Below are 13,750 nucleotides of genomic sequence, written 5' to 3'. Positions count from 1 at the left end.
ATCTTCTTTATCCACTGATCTGTTGATGGACACTCAGGTTGTTTCCACGTCTTGGCAATCGTAAATAATGCCTCTATGATGCTGCGAACATTGGGGTGCATGTATCTTTTTGAATTATAGTTTTGTCTGGATATATGCCCAGGAGTGGGATTGCTGGATCATATGGTAATTCTATTTTTAGCTTTTGAGGGACCTCTGTACTGTTTTCCACAGTGGCTGTACCAATTTATTACATTCCCACCAGAGGAACATGTGGGAAATCTCTGTACCTTGTGCTCAATTTTACTGTGAACCTAAAACTTAACTAATTAATTCCCAGCAGCATTAGCAAATAAGACCATGCATTTTTTTAAAAATCTTTTTTGAAGGCGTAGTAAATATTTGCTGAATAAAATGAGAAACTCTATCTCGATTGGGTGGATTAAATCAGCAGAAACTAAGCTTCACCTGTGATTTTAGCAGCTGAACTGGTTGAGAAATTCAAAGCAGAACAGGCACAAGTCCTCTCTGAACAAGGTAAGGTACAAGAAAAGGAAGGATGGATGTTGTAGGCAAATCATAACACTCTACCATGGCTAAATATAATATCAGGAATTAAATAACTTGAAATCATATAAAAATTTCCTTCACTCGTATACCCCCTCCCACATAAAGTGGAAGGTGAGCACAAATGTAAATCAAGCAGGCAGAGAGGCTCCCACTATCTTATATATGAAATCAAAATTTTAAAGTGTTTTCTTCAGAATCCCTTTTGCCTGGGTGCAGAAGAAAAAGTAGCTGATCAGTGCACCCAAAGGTAAAATGAAAAATAGTAAAAGAACGTTTTTCTACATTTTTGAATTTAAAATCTGAAATACATTTCTTTAACACTCTTCTTATTTATACCCATGTACCTTAAAAACCAAAATTAAAATTAAATTGTATTAGAGCAGAGGAGCAAAGATTTCCAGCCAATCCAAAGGTTAAGTGGTGCCTGATACATTGTTTGAATAAAGTTACGAATCCATATCCAGACTCAGCTAGAAAATTAAAGCGTGCTGTGATCACTCGGTACGAAGAGGGGTCATGGCAATTGATTTTATTTATACACACTTTCATACATAATAATTTATCAAATTTGTCCTATGCCACTTTCCATGCTTATTTAATCCTCATTTAATCTCTACCAAATGAATACTGTGAAACATGTTTAATCATTATTCCCATTTCCAAGATGTGGAAACTGACGCAGGAAGTATGGTACATCAAAGTTCAGAAATTTTGTCACTCCAAATATCTCCAGGTCTAGCTCTTTAACCTGTATAATAGTCTTTTTCTCTTTTCCTTGCCGTGTGAACCTTTCATCTTCTCCCACTGTCAAATTCAAATGTTAACTCTAACCTCTCTTGACCTCCGCTATCTACTGGAGGATGCCTTCTGGCTTCCTAGAAAAGCTTCACCATTCTTAGCAGAGTACTTGAGATCTAGCAGGTGCTTTGTTAAGTGAATGAGTTAATAAACATATGAGAGAGCATTCAAATTGCCATTTAAGGGATGGAGAAACAGGCTCTGAAAGATTAAGTAACTTCCTTCATGGAAGGGGTCAAGCTGGAATTCAGATTCTGAAGCCCAAGTGATCATCCTCAGAATAATCTAAGTTATCTTCATTGGGATAGAATATGCTCAGTCTATATCCCTCACTAGACTCTAAGGAACAAGAAGGCAGTACTAGGTACCTAATGCACTTCATTTTGGGTAAATTTTTCATTTATGCAAAAATACTTGTGTAAAGATAGACTAAAGCCTTAAGCTTTCCCTGCTGGATTCCCTGCTCAACTGTGAGGACTCCTGTGATGAAAACTCGCCTAACGCACTGAATGACCTTGACCAAGCAGCTTTCCTTTACAGCCTCCATTTTCTTTTCTGTAAAATACTGTTGACTGGACATGTTCTACCTGCCTCATAGAAATGCGTTTATAAAGCACTTTGGAAAGCATGAAGCTTTCTTTTTTTTTTTTTTTTCTCGGTACGTGGGCCTCTCACTGTTGTGGCCTCTCCTGTTGGGGAGCACAGGCTCTGGATGCGCAGGCTCAGCAGCCATGGCTCACGGGCCCAGCCGCTCCACGGCATGTGGGATCTTCCCGGACCGGGGCACGACCCTGTGTCCCCTGCATCGGCAGGCGGACTCTCAACCACTGCACCACCAGGGAAGCCCAAGCATGAAGCTTTCTTCAAAAGCAAGCAAGTATTTTAAATGTCATTATCATAGGACTCCTTAAAAGGAGCCTTTTTATGGTGAAAAGAAACCTTAGCTTATCAATTGTGCAACTCAACCACAGAAAAGTTAAGGCAGAACATGCATGACACAATCATAATTCCAAATAAATCCTTCTAATAGTTAAGTAAAGAGAAGTCAAAATTCTTCTCTGGACTATTTTGATTTCATACAAAGGGCATCCCTTTAGAAGTTATGGAAGTTCAGATACAGAGCCTCAAACTCTAGATTGCAATGCGACATTTGTTTCTGAACTTCTGCTGCCAGTCTTGCTAACAGTTCACTTGCAATGTAATATATTACTGCATTTCATTTCGAGGCAAGAACATTATTTACTCACAGGAGAAATACTTTCCTGAGGAAAGACTGTCTTTGGAAACTTTCAAGGACATTTGAGAAATGCTTCAGCCCAAGCCACAAAATTATGAGCATGCTTTTGTGCCTCTCTGTTCCCAGGGCACCATTTTTAAAAATCTTTCATTTAAGTTTATTGCAAGCATCCATCTTCCCTTTCCAGAAAAAATAGCAATTAACACAACTTCATTGATTTCCAGTTTTCCTAGGTGTCATTTCATAATGCATATATTGTAAGCAGTTCACATCATCATTTTCATCGCTTTCAACATTTTCCATGTTGTCTCCCTACCTGAATTGTGACTTTTTGTATGGAAAGTTTTATTTATCACTTGCATCTTACTTTGAATAAGTCTGAAATCAACATTCAGTATTATTTAATTATTTTTATTTTCTTCAGTATGTTTCTAACTTAGCAAACTATGGGTAAAAATGCCATGTAACAACAATATGTAATATTTACATAGAGCCCATGTAGTGAACATAGTCCTAAACTCTTACCAAATCCTCACCAGACCCTATAAAGTAGGTACTATTAACCTTGTCATTTGATAGATGAGAAAACTGATGCATAAACTGGTTAAGTAACCTGTCTGAGGTCAGATAGCTAGTGATTACTTTCCCCATCACCGCCACTGTTTAGGTAATGCGTCCTTCCCATCTCAGTTCAAATGGCACTGACACAAAAAAGCCTTTCTTTGACCTCCTGAAAATACTGGGTCTCGTTGCTTTTACAGCATCATATGTTTATTATTCATTTCACATATTTGTGTGATTATCTAATTATATTTGAACGTATTTTTCCTAAGGGTAACTCTAGTCCAGCTGTGCTTTCCAAATTATGAAATCCGGGACTATGTGGGCTATGTCTGTTTTGCTTATTACTGTAGTTTCAGTATTTGGTGCACGGTAAGTATTCAGGAAATGTGCTGGATGGATGAATACAGGACTTTGTAAGAACAAATAAATAAATGACTGGATCAATAAATTTGGTTGATCATAACATAAACAACAGTGCCGTGTTAAAATTTTTCTCTGGGTCTATACACAAACTCTTCTCAGACAGGGATCCTGTTTGCTGTCTACACCACCAGTTGGGAGAGAAAAAAGCCAGTCAAGGTCTGACTGTCATTATGTGTACAGGCTGAAGCTGATGCATTAGGTTGAGAGACAGGGTGATTTAGGAATAATTTTACTTCTGGCTGAACTATATATAGAACCAAGTCTTACGTAATAAAAAAAAATCTACTTTTAATATGTTTGTGTGAAGAATGAAATAGGAGCATCAAGCCCATTAATTGTCATATTTAATTATATCGTCCCATTTCCACATTCATTTCCATGAATTTGGATGCCTTTAGGTCAAGCTAACCCAAGCATTTACACCACCATGATAAATAGTGAAATATCAATGGACACACAGAAAGAAAATTTCCCAAATTTAGCAGAGAACACATTAGCATGAATTTGTAAATTTAACATTCAAGTTCATTGGCGAGCAGAGAACCAAGTGACTTTTGTTAAAGTAGGAAACTTAATGACTATGTGAGGTGATGAACGTTGAGAAAGTGCTCCCTATCTTAAAACCAGGACATTAGAAATATTTTAATGAATTTATTTTTTGCATATCTGCCATCTAGGTGACAGTAAAACTCAATATTTATACATCAGATTTTTAAAACATTGTGCATATATACTGTATACTGCTACAGAATATAAGTTGCCCCCAAATCTCCAAGATACAATATGGGATCAAACAAACAAACAGAATGACAAGAAAAACCAACTGTAATATTGACACCTCTTAATTATTAAATTATTATGTTTCGAGAAATAGAAGTTTAAAAATTGTGCTCTGAAGAGTATTTAAAATATGAATGAACCTTCAAGATGGCAGAGGAGTAAGACGTGGAGATCACCTTCCTCTCCACAAATACATCAGAAATACATCTACATGTGGAACAACTACAGAACACCTACTGAACACTGGCAGAAGAACTCAGACTTCCCAAAAGGCAAGAAACTCCCCACGTACTTGGGTAGGGCAAAACAAAAAAGAAAAAACAGAGACAAAAGAATAGGGATGGGACCTGCACCTTTGGGAGGGAGCTGTGAAGGAGGAAAAGTTTCCACACACTGTGAAGCCCCTTCACTGGTAGAGACAGGGAGCAGTGGGTGGGGGGAAGCTTTGGAGACACGGAGGAGAGCACAGCAACAGGGGTGTGAAAGGCAAAGCAGACAGCATCCCGCACAGATCGGTGCTGACCAGCACTCACCAGCCTCAGAGGCTTCTCTGCTCACCTGCCAGGGCATGTGGGGGCTGGAAGCTGAGGCTCGGGCTTCAGAGGTGAGATCCCAGGTAGAGGACTGGGGTTGGCTGCGTGAACACAGCCTGAAGGGGGCTAGTGTGCCACAGCTAGCTGGGAGGGAGTCCAGGAAAATGTCTGGATCTGCCTAAGAGGCAAGACACCACTGTTTCGGGGTGCACAAGGAGAGGGGATTAATAAAGCACTGCCGAAACGAGCTCCAGAGATGGGCGTGAGCCGCGGCTATCAGCGCGGACCCCAGAAACAGGCATAAGATGCTAAGGCTGCTGCTGCAGCCACCAAGAATCCTGTGTGAAAGCACAAGCCACTGTCCACACTTCCCCTCCCGGGAGCTTTTGCAGCCTGCCATTGCCAGGGTCCCGAATTCCAGGGACAACTTCTGCGGGAGAACGCACGGCGCGCCTCAGGCTGGTGCAACATCATGCTGGCCTCTGCTGCGGCAGGCTCGCCCTACACTCCGTATCCCACCCTCCCCCCGGCCTGAGTGAGCCAGAGCCCCCGAAGCAGCTGTTCCTTTAACCCTGTACTGTCTGGGTGAAGAAAAGATGCCCTCAGGTGACCTACACGCAGAGGCGGGGCCAAATCCAAAGCTGAGCCCCAGGAGCTGTGTGAACAAAGAAGAAAAAGGGAAATCTATCCCAGCAGTGCAATACCTGAATAGACAATGAATCATCCCAAAATTGAGGCGGTGGACTTTCTGTGATTTTTGTCTGTATAGCTTTGCTTATACCATTTGTCCTATGGTTCTGTCTGTACGTCTTTTGTTTTTTTGCTTTTTAGTATAGTTTATAGGGCTTGTTATCATTGGTGGATTTCTTTTTTGGTTTGGTTGCTCTCTTCTTTCCTTCTTTCTTTTTTTAAATTACTTTTTAATTCTTTTAAATTTTTAATATTTTTTATTTTAATAATTTTATTTTATTTTTTACTTTCTTTCTTTCTATTTTTCTCCCGTTTGTTCTGAGCCATGTGGCTGACAGGGTCTGGGTGCTCTGAAGGGTGTCAGGCCTGTGCCTCTGAGGCAGGAGAGCCAAGTTCAGGACACAGGTCCACGAGAGACCCCCCCCCGGCACCACGTAATATCAAAAGGAGAAAGGTCTCCCAGAGATCTCCATCTAAACGCTAACACCCAGCTCCACTCAACGACCAGCAAGCTACAGTGCTGGAAACCCTATGCCAAACAACTAGCAAGAGAGGAACATAACTCCACCCATTAGCACACAGGCTGCCTAAAATCATAATAAGGTCACAGACACCCCAAAACACACCACAGGATGTGGTTCTGCCCACCTGAAAGACAAGATGCAGCCTCATCCACCAGAACACAGACACCACTCCCATCCACCAGGAAGCCTACACAACCCACTGAACCTACCTTAGCCATTGGGGGCAGACACCAAAAACAGCAGGAACTACGAACCTGCAGCCTGCAAAAAGGAGACCCCAAACACAGTAAGTTAAGCAAAATGAGAATACAGAGAAATACACAGCAGATGAAGGAACAAGGAAAAAACCCACCAGACCAAACAAATGAGGAGGAAATAGGCAGTCCACCTGAAAAAGAACTCAGAGTAATCATAGTAAACATGAGCCAAAAGCTTGGAAATAGAATGGAGAAAATACAATAAACGTTTAACAAGGACCTAGAAGAACTAAGGAGCAAACAAATAATGATGAAGAACACAATAAATGAAATTAAAAATTCTCTGTAAGGAATCAATAGCAGAATAACTGAGGCAGAAGAACAGAAAAGTGACCTGGAAGATAAAATAGTAGAAATAACTACTGCAGAGCAGAATAAAGAAAAAACAATAAAAAGAATTGAGGACAGTCTCAGAGACCTCTGGGACAACACTAAACACACCAACATTCGAATTATAGGGGTCGCAGAAGAAGAAGAGAAAAAGAAAGGGACTGAGAAAATATTTGAGGAGAATACAGTTGGAAACTTCCCTTATATGGGAAAGGAAATAGGCAATCAAGTCCAGGAAGCGCAGACAGTGCCATACAGGAAATATCCAAGGAGAAACATGCCAAGACACATATTAATCAAACTATCAACAATTAAATACAAAGAAAAAATATTAAAAGCAGCAAGGGAAAACAACAAATAACATACAAGGGAATCCCCATAAGGTTAACAACTGACCTTTCAGCAGAAACTCTGCAAGCCAGAAGGGAGTGGCAAGACATATTCAAAGTGATGAAAGGGAAAAACCTACAACCAAGATAATTCTACCCAGCAAGGATCTCATTCAGATTTGACGGAGAAATTAAAACCTTTACAGACAAGCCAAGGCTAAGAGAATTCAGCACCACAAAACCAGCTTTACTACAAATGCTAAAGGAAATTCTCTAGATAGGAAACACAAGAGAAGGAAAAAACCTCCAATAACAAACCCAAAAGAATTAAGAAAATGAGAATAGGAACATACCTATCAATAACTACCTTAATGTAAATGAATTAAATGCTCCAACCAAAGGACATAGACTGGCTGAATGGACACAAAAACAAGACCCCTATATATGCTGTCTACAAAGGAACCACTTCAGACACATACGAGGGACACATACAGACTGAAAGTGAGGGGATGGAAAAAGATATTCCATGCAAATGGATATCAAAAGAAAGCTGGAATAGCAATTCTCATATCGGACAAAATAGACTTTAAAATAAAGACTATTACAAGAGACAAAGAAGGACACTACATAATGATCAAGGGATCGATCCAAGAAGAAGATATAACAATTGTAAATATTTACGCACCTAAAATAGGGGCACCTCAGTACATAAGGCAAATGCTAACAGCCATAGAAGGGGAAATCAACAGTAACACAATCATAGGAGGGGACTTTAACACCTCACTTTCACCAAAGGACAGATCATCCAAAATGAAAATAAATAAGAAAACACAAGCTTTAAATGACACATTAAACAAGATGGACTTAATTGATATTTATAGAACATTCCATCCATAAAGAACAGAATACACTTTCTTCTCAAGTGCTCATGGAACATTCTCCAGGATAGAGCATATATTGACTTGTCACAAGTCAAGCCCTGGTAAATGTAAGAATTAAAATCGTATCAAGTACCTATTCTGACCATAATGCTACAAGACTAGATATCAATTACAGGAAAAAAACTGTAAAAAATACAAAAACATGGAGGCTAAACAATATGTTACTAAATTACCAAGAGATCACAGAAGAAATCAAAAAATACCTAGAAACGAATGACAATGAAAACACGATGACGCAAAACCTACGGGATGCTGCAAAAGCAGTTGTAAGAGGGCAGTTTATAGCAATACAAGCCTACCTCAAGAAGGAAGAAACAACTCAAATAAACAATCTAACCTTACACTTAAAGCAAATAGGGAAAGAAGAACCAAAAAAACCCCCAAAGTTAGCAGAAGGAAAGAAATCATAAAAATCAGATCAGAAATAAATGAAAAACAAATGAAGGAAACGAGAGCAAAAATCAATAAAACTAAAAGCTGGTTCTTTGAGAAGATAAACAAAATTGATAAACCATTAGCCAGACTCATTAAGAAAAAAAGGAAGAAGACTCAAATCAATAGAATTAGAAATGAAAAAGGAGAAGTAACAACAGACACTGCAGAAATACAATGGATCATGAGAGATCACTACAAGCAACGCCATGCCAATAAAATGGACAACCTGGAAGAAACACACAAATTCTTAGAAATGCACAACCTTCTGAGACTGAACCAGGAAGAAATAGAAAATATAAAGACACCAATCAGAAGCACTGAAATAGAGACTGTGATTAAAAATCTTCCAACAAACAAAAGCCCAGGACCAGATGGTTTCACAGGCGAGTTCTAGCAAACATTTAGAGAAGAGCTAACACCTATCCTTCTCAAACTCTTCCAAAATATAGCAGAGGGAGAAACATTCCCAAACTCATTCTACGAGGCCACCATCACCCTGATACCAAAACCAGACAAAGATGTCACAAAGAAAGAAAACTACAGACCAATATCACTGATGAACATAGATGCAAAAATCCTCAACAAAATACTAGCAAACAGAATCCAACAGCACATTAAAAGGATCCTACACCATGATCAAGTGGGGTTTATCCCAGGAATGAAAGCATTCTTCAATGTATGCAAATCAATCAATGTGATAAACCATATTAACAAATAGAAGGAGAAAAACCATATGATCATCTCAATAGATGCAGGAAAAGCTTCCCACAAAATTCAACACCCATTTACGATAAAAACCCTCCAGAAAGTAGGCATAGAGGGAACTTGCCTCAACATAATAAAGGCCATATATGACAAACCCACAGCCAACACCGTTTTCAATGGTGAAAAACTGAAACCATTTCCTCTAAGATCAGGAACCAGACAAGGTTGTTCACTCTCACCACTATTATTCAACATAGTTTTGGAAGTTCTAGCCACAGAAATCAGAGAAGAAAAAGAAATAAAAGGAATCCGAATTGGAAAAGAAGAAGTAAAGCTGTCACTGTTTGCAGATGACATGATACTATACATAGAGAATCCTAAAGATGCTACCAGAACATTACTAGAGCTAATCAATGAATTTGGTTATATAGCAGGATACAAAATAAATGAACAGAAATCTCTTGCATTGCTATACACTAATAATGAAAAATCTGAAACACAAATTAAGGAAACACTCCCATTTACCACTGCAACAAAAAGAATAAAATACCTAGGAATAAACCTACCTAAGGAGACAAAAGACCTTTATGCAGAAAACGGTAAGACACTGAGGAAAGAAATTAAACATGATACAAACAGATGGAGAGATATACCATGTTCTTGGATTGGAAGAATCAACATTGTGAAAATGACAATACTACCCACAGCAATCTACAGATTCAATGCAATACCTATCCAACTACCAATGGCATTTTTCACAGAATTAGAACAAAAAATTTCACAATTTGTATGGAAACACAAAAGACCCTGAATACCAAAAGCAATCTTGAGAAAGAAAAACAGAGCTAGAGGAATTACGCTCCCAGGCCTCAGACTATATTACAAAGGTACAGTAACCAAGACAGTATGGTACTGGCACAAAGACAGAAATATACATCAATGGAACAGGATAGAAAGCCCGGAGAGAAACACGCACATATGGTCACCTTATTTTTCATAAAGGAGGCAAGAATAGACAATGGAGAAAAGACAGCCTCTTCAATAATGGTGCTGGGAAAACTGGACAGCTACATGTAAAAGAATGAAATTAGAACACTCCCTAACACCATACACGAAAAGAAACTCAAAATGGATTAAAGACCTAAATGTAAGACCAGACGCTATAAAACTCTTAGAGGAAAACATAGGCAGAATACTCTATGACATAAATCACAGCAAGATCCTTTTTGACCCACCTCCTAGAGAAATGGAAATAAAAACAAAAATAAACAAATGGGACCTAATGAAACTTAAAAGCTTTTGCACAGCAAAGCAAACCATAAACAAGATGAAAAGACAATCCTGAGAATGGGAGAAAATATTTGCAAATGAAGAAACTGACAACGGATTAATCTCAAAATATACAAGCAGCTCATGCAGCTCAACATCAAAAAAACAAACAAGCCAATCCCAAAATGGGCAGAAGCTCTAAACAGACATTTCTCCAAAGAAAATATACAGATTGACAACAAACCCATGAAAGGATGTTCAACATCACTAATCATTAGAGAAATGCAAATCAAAAGTGCAATGAGGTATCACCTCACACCGGTCAGAATGGCCATCATCAAAAAAATCTACAAACAATAAATGCTGGAGAGGGTGTGGAGAAAAGGGAACACTCTTGTACTGTTGGTGGGAATGTAAATTGATACAGTCACTATGGAGAACCGTATGTCGGGTCCTTAAAAAACTAAAAATAGAACTACCATATGACCCAGCAATCCCACTGCTGGGCATATACCCTGAGAAAATCATCATTCAAAAAGAGACATGTACCAGAATGTTCTTTGAAGCTCTGTTTACAATAGCCAGGACATGGAAGCATCCTAAGTGTCCAGCGACAGATGAATGGATAATGAAGATGTGGCACATACATACAATGGAATATTACTCAGCTGTAAAGAGAAACGAAATTGAGTTATTCATAGTGAGGTGGATTGACCTAGAGTCTGTCATACAAAGTGAAGTAAGTCAGAAAGAGAAAAACAAATCCCATATGCTAACACATATATATGGAATCTAAAAAAGAAAGAAAGAAAGAAAGAAAAGATCGTTCTGAAGAACCTAGGGGCAGGACAGGAATAAATACGCAGACATAGAGAACGGACTTGAGGACATAGGAAGGGGGAAGGGTAAGCTGGGACAAAGAGAGAGTGGCACGGATGGACATATATACACTACCAAATGTAAAATAGACAGCTAGCGGGAAGTAGCCACAAAGCACAGGGAGATCAGCTCAGTGCTTTTGACCACCTGGAGGGGTGGGATAGGGAGGGTGGGAGGGAGATGCAAGAGGGAGGAGATGTGGGGATATATGTATATGTAGAGCTGATTCACTTTGTTATAAAGCAGAAACTAACACACCATTGTAAAGCAATTATACTCCAATAACGATATTTAAAAATAATAATAATAAATAAATAAAATGTGAATGACTGTTTTACATGTGATTCATCATAAAAGTGCAATTCTCCATTGTATATGTTTAAAAGTATATTCATGATGCTGACTAAGGTCCTCATATGACTGTGGCTTTGGTCTTGAAACATGTAGAAATTTTTTCTTGAATTTCTATCAAACACAACTACCCAGCTGCCATTAACAAGTGATGTACAAAGTCAGGGTCAACGCTTGTAGGATTTGGGAAAATTTTCTCCATTCTGTGAAGTGTCGAAGTCATTTATTGAACGCCCACTAAGTGTAAAACAGGGCAGGACACTAAAATACTGAAAAAATGGACAACATATACTTTAAGTCTTCAAAGAGGTGATACTGACATTAAAATATGTGAAAATAACCAACAAAATGAAGAGTGCTACACTATCATTTTAGATAACAAATATGTGAGTTAAAATACATTTCTATGTGATCAAATATAAGCTGTTATTATTAAGGATTGACAACTATATTTGTATTGAGGAGAACTGTATTGAAGCAGCCTATGAACTTATTAATGGTTTATTGACTGATTGACTTCTAGATCTTGGAAAGCAAAAATTTTCTTAAGGTCAAGTTGTAAAGGTAGGAAAGTAAAGACCATGTAGGATTTAAGATTGTGAAGAAGTTGAAAGACTTCCTAGGCAGGTGAAACAGGGATATATTGGGATATAAGGAAAAGAACTTGCACTCCAGATAAGTGAATGCGGTTTGGTGAATGGATATTTGCTGTATGAAAGAAGTGGGGAGAACTACTGGAAGTGGATTTTGGTGGATTAGAGTATGAGTATCTTAAATGCCAAGCTAGGGGATTGAGAGTCCATCTGGCAGGCTGTTTTTGAAGGATGGCATGCCCAGGAAGCCAGGGCTGAGTAGTTCATTGCTAGTCATAGTCAGGGACTCAATCATTCAGCCTGGTTGTCTAATTTTTCTACTGCAGGAAATTCATATGAAGAAAGGTTGGGTGGAAGACTGTGACGGGCTGAAGACCACTTATCCTTACCCTTACTACTAAAATCACTAAAATGCTAAACCTTTAATGGAACAGCCTTCTGGCTTGACTAGGAACACTACTTCACAAATAAAGGATGAAACCAAAAGGTTTATCAAACTCAGACCCAGAAGTGGGGAGAATGGTGGGATGGCTGCAAATAGTCAATCATTTAATACTGAATGGAGAATTAAGGACTCTAGAACTAACCTTTGGAGAAAAGTAAGAACAGAAAAGATAAGATTTGGAACACTCATTATTATTCCTGTTTTCATATAACAGGGTTTCTTGTCATTCAACTATTCATTATCTACATCCTAATTTTAAGGTGTCTATAGATTCCAGCCCTTCTAAGTCAGCAAACTGCTCATCCTGTTTCAGAAAATTACTCACTGATGGATTCATAACATAAACATAATACCATATAATAGAAATAAAATTCAAATCAACTTTAAAGTGAAATTCTGAATTTTAAAGATATAATATCATGAAGCCACTGTAAATAATACCAGAGATCTGCTGGGTTAAACATACAAAGCCATTGATAAATGAGGATGTGTAGTTAACAATTTAAAAAAGAGATACAATAGAAGTAAAAGAAAAAACAATTGAGTATCAAATAATTAAGAGAAGGCCTTGGAAAACTGTTGAATTTTTACCAGAATTAGCCTGTTTGAGCTGCTAACATTGAACATGCAGTGAAGGACAGTTCACTGTCCCATAAACCAGTTTTGCTGAAATAATCACTCGAAACAGAATGTAATTCTTTTTTTTACTTGTAGCACTTGTGCTTAATTAAAATTTAACCTAAATTTTACCGGCTATAAGAGAAAATATACTGGATTCGTTTATATAATAACATATTTTGACATAAATGAAAATTATTTTCAAATGTATTTTCAATTACTCTTCAGTCACTATTTACAGATGATTTTAAGTATATGGATTTTTTTTTTCATGTACAAATCATCCTTGAAAACTAAGGATTCTTTTACTTGAGTAGGACTTATCTTAATCCAGAGATCAGATCTAGGTCCAACAGACAAAATTTTAAAACTTAAAATTTTCTAATAGTAAAAGGCACTTAAAAAGTTAAAACCTCCTAACAGACCAGCATTCCGACTATAGAATCAGCTGATTTATGGGTAGTGGGCATTTTGTTATCAAAATACTCATCCACAGCTGA

This window comes from Grampus griseus, assembly GCF_964374135.1.
Source record: "Grampus griseus genome assembly, chromosome: 15".
NCBI lineage: Eukaryota > Metazoa > Chordata > Mammalia > Artiodactyla > Delphinidae > Grampus > Grampus griseus.
Note: the sequence above shows the minus strand (reverse complement) of the source record.